Here is a 7,404-nt window from a genome sequence, read left to right on the forward strand (position 1 = left end):
GCACACGCAGGTGCCTCGTCATCGGCATCAGGTCTAACTACGCCCTCCCCTCTCCTCCAAGGCATATGGTTGCGCCGATAAACAATCCCTTTTTCTGCCAATGCCAGGGAGGGAGTGCTTACACACATGTCACCCGCCTCTTGAATACGAAAGGCCTGGGAGCCGAGAAAAAAGAAAGAAAAATTATCGAAGTCTTTCGTATTCAAGAGGCGGGTGACATGTGTAAGCACTCCCTCCCTGGTGTTGGCAGAAAAAGAGATTGTTTATCGGCGCAACCGTATGCCTTGCAGGAGAGGGCAGGGCGTAGTTAGACCTGTTGCGGATGACGAGGCACCTGCGTGTGCTCAGTGATACATATTTATGTTGTACAAGTGTCCAGTAAAGATAGTTGAAGTCTAGCGGGTGTCCTGTGTGTGTGTGTGTCTTGGTGTTGTGTGTGTTTCTTACTGCTAAGAATATGATTCCTTCACTATCAGAGTTAGGCGTCTAGTTGCCATTACAGATTTGTAGCAGTTACATGCACTGGAGGGGTTTCTTTCCCTGTGTGCTTTCAAAAGCGCATGTATTTTCGCACGATGCAGCCAAATTTTGTCGAGCCACAGCGGCGAAAGTAATCATGTTTTGTACATTCCAGAAACTGATATGGCTACTACGAACAACTGGCTAAAAGTCTCTAACTGCAACCAGTTGCAAACCTGTGTTAGTTAAAAAGTTAATTATCAGAAATTAGTTAACCAGCTTACTAAATACACCTCACCGGCTTTCTGGTGTCTGCTAACACTGGTAATATTATGCAGCAAAAGCCATATTTTTGAAAACTACTTATTCTTCCCTGAAACACCTGGTGCATATAAATACTGCTCACTTTCCTGCACAACACAGAAACGAAATAATTTCTTCTGTAACATGAAAGTTCCATGAGCCACATAACAAACCCGTGGAAAAAAACTGCATGCATACACACACATCTCTCCAAAACAGCTAAAAAATCCCACAAAGTGAAACAATGCTTACACTGTCTTAAGACCAACATTAAAGGCTGCAAACACTAGCGAATTAAAAGTCAAACAAATGCCAAACATATGCTAAATGTCCCCATGGATGTAGATATTAAGCTATGAGCTGATTTTAATAAAAATGCATCAGCACAGAAATGCTTAAGAGACTTTGTTGGTGCACTATCCTGACACTTGTCCTCAATATCAGGCAGCCTGCTTGTTGTTCATCATCATCATCAGCCTGACTATGCCCACTGCAGGGCAAAGGCCTCTCCCATGCCTCTCCAATTAACCCTGTCGTTACTTGTCTGCATCACCAGTGGAAGAGGTAGTGTCCTAGTGATGAGACGTGTGCACGAACAGGTAGCCTTCTCCATGGCAGAATGCAGCAGCAAGAGAACTGCACAAGAAAACATTCAAAGTATACAGTTATAGTAACTTCTAATAGAATCAAACACGGAGCAGCAACAATCAGTTAAATGTGCACTAAAATGCAGCACTCCGAGTGAGTTTGATAAGGCTGCTGAGTAATAGCATAAGCAGCAGTCACAAGACTAGAACTAAATGTAATGCGTCCTTGAACAAGATAAAGCTATAACATGCTGTTGTGTTCAATTCTGCCCCCACATTCGAAGACTGAATGATATTCACAGGAACTGACATTAACGTGTTACACCTAATTAGGCAGGCTCGAGACAAGGCGGTAGGTGACTATAGGTTCTAGGAACAGTAGGGGAGAGTTATTAGTAGAGTTCGCATTTAGAAATAGTTTACGGATTATGAATACCTTCTTCCGCAAACGAGCAAACAGGAAGTGGACGTGGAAGAGCCCCAATGGTGAGACTAAACATGAAATAGACTTCATACTGTGTGCACACCCTGGCATCGAAGAGGATGTGGAGGTCCTCGGTAAGGTCCGTTGTAGCGACCACAGAATGGTAAGGTCTCGTGTTAGCTTAGATTTGAAGAGGGAACGGAGGAAACTGGTGAAGCGAAAGGCTATTAACGAGTTAGCATTAAGAGGGAAGGTAGAGGAATTCAGACTGTCGCTGCAAAACAGATTTTCCGCTTTAACTGAAGAAGACGACCGCAGTGTTGAAACAATGAATGATAATCTTACAGCTATCGTTACAGAGTGCGCCGCAGAAGTAGGTGGTAGGATGGTTCGACAGGATACCAGCAAGCTATCTCAGGAGACTAAAGATCTGATTAAGAAACGCCAAAGCATGAAGACTTCTAACTCCACAGACAGGATAGAACTAGCAGATCTATCGAAGTTAATAAATAAACGCAAGGTAGCCGACATAAGAAAGTTTAACGTGGAGAAAATCGAGCATGCTCTAAGGAACGGAGGTAGCCTAAAATCAGTGAGGAGAAAACTGGGCATAGGTAAAAACCAGATGTATGCGCTAAAAGACAAACAGGGCAATGTCATCAGCAATATGGATAAGATAGTTGAATTAGCCGAAGAATTCTACACAAATCTATACAGTAGCGAATGTAATCATCAAGTTACTGAGGAAGGCAGTCGAGCACAGCAATGGGACATCCTGCCAGTAACGAAGGAGGAAGTAAAGAAAGCCTTAGGAGCAATGCAAAGAGGGAAAGCAGCTGGTGAGGATCAGGTAACAGCAGATTTGTTGAAGTATGGAGGAGAGATTGTGCTACAAAAACTAGCCACCCTGTATACGCAGTGCCTTGTGACCTCGAGAGTACCAGAAGCTTGGAAGAACGCTAACATTATCTTAATTCATAAGAAAGGAGACGTCAAGGACTTGAAGAATTACAGACCAATCAGCTTATTGTCCGTTGCCTACAAGGTATTTACTAAGGTAATCGCTAATAGAGTCAGGAAAACCTTGGACTTTAGTCAACCAAATGATCAGGCAGGCTTTCGTAAAGGATACTCGACAATAGACCACATTCACACTACCAATCAGGTGATAGAAAAATGCGCGGAATATAACCAACCCCTATATACAGCCTTCATTCATTACGAGAAAGCATTTGACTCAGTGGAAACCTCAGCTGTCATGCAGGCATTGCGGAATCAGGGTGTGGAAGAGTGTTATGTGAAAATATTGGAAGATATTTATAACGATTGCACAGCTACTATAGTTCTCCATAAAGTCAGCAATAAAATTTCAATACGGAAAGGTGTCAGGCAGGGAGACATGATCTCGCCAATGCTCTTCAATGCCTGCTTACAGGAGGTATTCCGGGGACTGGAATGGGAACAGTTAGGGATAAGAGTTAATGGAGAATACCTGAGTAATTTGCGATTCGCTGATGACATTGCCTTGCTAAGCCACTCAGGACAAGAACTGCAAAGCATGATCAACCAGTTAGACAGGCAGAGCAGAACGGTGGGGCTAAGAATTAACATGCAGAAAACCAAAGTAATGTTCAACAGCCTAGCAAGGGAACAGCGGTTCGCAATTGGTAGCGAGGTGCTGGAAGTAGTAAGAGAATATGTCTACTTAGGGCAGGTAGTGACCGCAGATCCGGATCATGAGAGGGAAATAACTAGAAGAATAAGAATGGGGTGGAGCGCATATAGCAGATTCTCTCAGATCATGATTGGTAGCTTACCAATATCCCTGAAGAGAAAAGTATACAACAGCTGTATCCTACCGGTACTCACCTATGGGGCAGAAACGTGGAGGCTAACAAAGAAGGTTCAGCTTAAGTTAAGAACAACGCAGCGAGCTATGGCAAGGAAAATGATAGGTGTAACGTTAAGAGATCGGAAGAGGGCGGAGTGGGTGAGGGAACAAACGCGGGTTAATGACATCTTAGTTGAAATCAAGAAGAAGAAATGGGCTTGGGCAGGGCATGTAATGCGAAGGCAAGATAACCGCTGGTCCTTAAGGGTAACGGAGTGGATTCCAAGAGAAAGCAAACGCAGCAGGGGACGGCAGAAAGTTAGGTGGTCGGATGAGATTAAGAAGTTTGCGGGGATACAGTGGCGGCAAGTGACAAAGGACAGGGTTAATTGGAGAGACATGGGAGAGGTCTTTGCCCTGCAGTGGGTGTAGTCAGGCTGATGATGATGATGACGACCAAATTAGGCTACCACGAAGAGATATTTAGCCATTCTAGTCATATGAAGATAACATGCAGGCCATAAAATATAAAAATTATTTTGTGTTTCTGATTTGTCTGCACAAAAATTCAGGCAGCTTTTGTTTTCAAAAGTGATGGCACAAAGACATTGCAATATAATGCACATGTTGCTGTAGATAATGTATCATTTGGAGCTATACCAGGTGTTAGGGGAAAATGTATGAACAAAGAGTACAAAGGTGAGCAAGTTCATCAGGGCAAGAGTGGCACACTCTAAAGCAAATGAATCAAAATATTAAGGCACACACTGCGTCAGATACAATACTTGTAAGTAAAGCTGCATAGAACTACAAGCGATAAAAGCCTCAGAAACGTGCCCCTAAGGGAGCAGCTGGACTGGTAGTTTTTTATTTGTCCCGCAGCACATCCCTCTAGTGCTGAGGCCTGCTCATATCTGTTTAAGTTAAGAATAGAAGGGAAACAAGCAAACAAGTGTTCCAAAGAAGATAAAAATGTGCACTTAGGTTGTTCTTTAGGAAATTACCTGTCACTAATTGCAGCAATAAATACCTCGAGAAAGAAAATAAGTTATTTACACAGCTTATTACAAACCTTGATGGCACGGGAGAAAGGCAACATCAAATGCATTGGTTCAAGTAAAGCCAGGGGTCTTGTTAAGGTCACAGCAATATTTGTTGACTTAGGCTCAGCTAGTGTAATGCAATCAGTAACAACGTCGGCATGAATAAAAAAAACAATGCACCAATACTCAATTCCAAATGCATTTCAACTGTACAGTGCAGTCAGTTGTGACAAAGGGAGTGTGAAAGAAAACCTCAGCAATGCTCATGACATCGAATAAGCACCTTTCTTCTGTACAGCTAAAATATAAGCTTTGCAGGGTTTCATGTAATGCAAGGATAACCTGGTAAGGTATCAATTATTGATGCTAGCAACAAATATGCTTCTAAAGCAGAGTGCTCCACTTGAACGCCAATATTCAATTATGCATTGCCCGTTAGGCCATGCCTATCACATCACTGGTTCACTTCAAACATGCCATACCTTGTAAGAGGTAGGTACTGCTGAAGTAAACCTATAAAATTTATTTGCTGCTTTTAGACTGCTGTATAAAGGTCATGAAGCAGATAATTGTTTTAATTTGGTCTATACAGTGGTCAAGATTTCCAAGCACGAGAGGCATGAGGGAAAAAACTATAGAAAGCATTTCACACTATAACACAATGCACTTGACTAGGGGAGTGCTTTCATGACGCCCGCAATATCTTTTCCCTTTCTCTTGGTCCTCTTTTAAAAGAAAAAAAAAACGAAAGAGAGAGGGAGCCTGGACCAGAAGATTTTTGGCAGGCTAAAAAAGACAAGGAAAATATACCCACTTGTCTACCTATCCTTTTACAAGTGGCACATGCTTGATATCCAGTGTCAATGGCTGATAGGCTGAACCAGCAGGTCTTGATGTCATTTGCCTCTGGTTGAGGTAGCATTGGCTCGATGACAGATGAAAGCTGGTGCAAAAGTAGCGTGATGATACCGGTGGAGCAGCTGTACAGGGCTTGACTGCGGGTGCATTTGAAGAAAGGCTGCATTAGAGCCATGCTTTCATAAACATCACAGAAGCCACATCCCATTAAAACCTCTAGCTGTTCAGTCCAATGTGTTCATGAGTGGAGGCTAATTAATAATTACCTATGCCTCCAATAGTTAGCAAAAAAATGGTTTACAAAGCTTGTCATACTTTTCTTAAAGCTATTATTCGCGAATCACGTTATACTTTTATCGCTTCAGACTGAAAATGGGGGAATGACATAAATGTAGTGAACGTAAAAAAATAAAATGACAACAAACCTTCCATTGGGCGATTACCTCAGCTGCACTGCAATGGAATGGTTCTGCTATTTTTAATCGTCGTTTCGTTGACCAGAACTATCAAGAAACACAGCACTTGATGTGACTGCGACGTAGAACGGGCAATGCTCCTTATCCAGTAAACACTCAGTCAGCAGAATCAAAAGACGCACACCGCTACAAGCACTTTTCGTTCTTATGGTCTCCTTTTCACGCGCTGCTCCTGTTCAGTCGGAATAACGAATCAAGCAGTACCCCATAGTTCTCGGCGTGCAACCAAATTCTATCACATAACTCCTGCGCCGAGGAGCTGACGCAAACAGCGTGAGGCGGCGGGTTAAAAGTTGCATAGTTGGCAAGCGAGCGTGTCAGAACACCTTCTCTCTGCAAACGATCGCGTGGTGCCCGCATTTTGCACCTCACTGCGAACAAGACGTGAAGACCAACCCAAATGCATTCGCAGCCCTCAATCATACCCCCGACACATCGCAGAAGTCATTTTCCAGTTCTGTACTTACATTTGTCAACGTTCACGGCAAGCCGTTTCTTCTATCGGGCATCGGGCGTCGGCCGCTCTCGGCGTGGTTGCGTGCAGTACGTCAGAGCAGTTTTTGAGCACTGCGTGCGCGTAAGAACGTCTTCCGCAGCACTGAAGCCATCTGTCAGCTTCCGAGTTCAGTCACACTACCACAACACTAACGAGGCCGCACATTTAACACAAACAAACTGAAGAAACGCACCCACATCACAACCGTCGCACCCCGCCAACAAAGAGTCGTTTCAGCGTCCTAAAAAAGATAGTGTAGCGCGCGGCCAACATGAGACTCGCAATCCGCCGCCAGCGAACGGAAAGGTGGCGCTAATGTCGCCTAACTTTACACGCGTTAAAAAAAAGAATTGATAAAGCCCTTTTTGCCACAAACTTGTTGCATTAAACGACAAAATATTTTGTTTCAATTACAAAGTCAGCAAATTGGAATGATTGCGGTGAAAAAATGCGACTACTCACAAGCATCTGTTTCTGGCGGCGCTGCGAACGAAAGCTTGGAAAACCGGGCAGCATGCCGGGCAGCTACAGGCGACGCATCTGGGGCCAGGAAAGCCGCAGCCGCTGCACGGCTGCACTGTCTGCCTAGTTCTAAGGCTATAACTCAGCTCCCCGGTACTGCGTCGCAGAATAAGAAATGATGATGATGTTGCCAAACGCTACTGGTTTCGGTTTTTATTTTCGCATATTGTGTGGCTTAGCGTACTCTACACAGCTTGGCTCATGCGATTTAGTGTACGTGTGTGTACCTAGGGAACACGAGCGTTCGCACGCCGCTCTAGCGTGACGCGCGAAACTTTCAAGGCTGCGCTGCAGCATCGCCTCTGTTTTGTGTGTGTTTATATCACGTCATTGGACACCTTGCACGCTCTTTGCTCGAGCGAGCCCCGCCGACAGTCGCGCTACCGTAGTCTTTTTGTGTGCTTC

General features: G+C 44.2%; 1 long non-coding RNA gene across 1 annotated transcript; it reads right to left on the reverse strand.

The window, feature by feature from the left end:
* Nucleotides 1-391: 391 nt before the first annotated feature.
* Nucleotides 392-7,079, reverse strand: LOC149357128 (uncharacterized). Its single transcript, XR_016291784.1, has 3 exons — nucleotides 6,449-7,079; nucleotides 5,462-5,642; nucleotides 392-1,398 (listed from the first exon to the last, which is right to left on the reverse strand). It is a non-coding gene; the product is annotated as an uncharacterized LOC149357128 (long non-coding RNA).
* Nucleotides 7,080-7,404: the final 325 nt, after the last annotated feature.

The sequence above is a fragment of the Amblyomma mixtum genome, chromosome 3 (assembly GCF_055824585.1).
Source record: "Amblyomma mixtum isolate Tamu chromosome 3, ASM5582458v1, whole genome shotgun sequence".
Classification (NCBI taxonomy): domain Eukaryota; kingdom Metazoa; phylum Arthropoda; class Arachnida; order Ixodida; family Ixodidae; genus Amblyomma; species Amblyomma mixtum.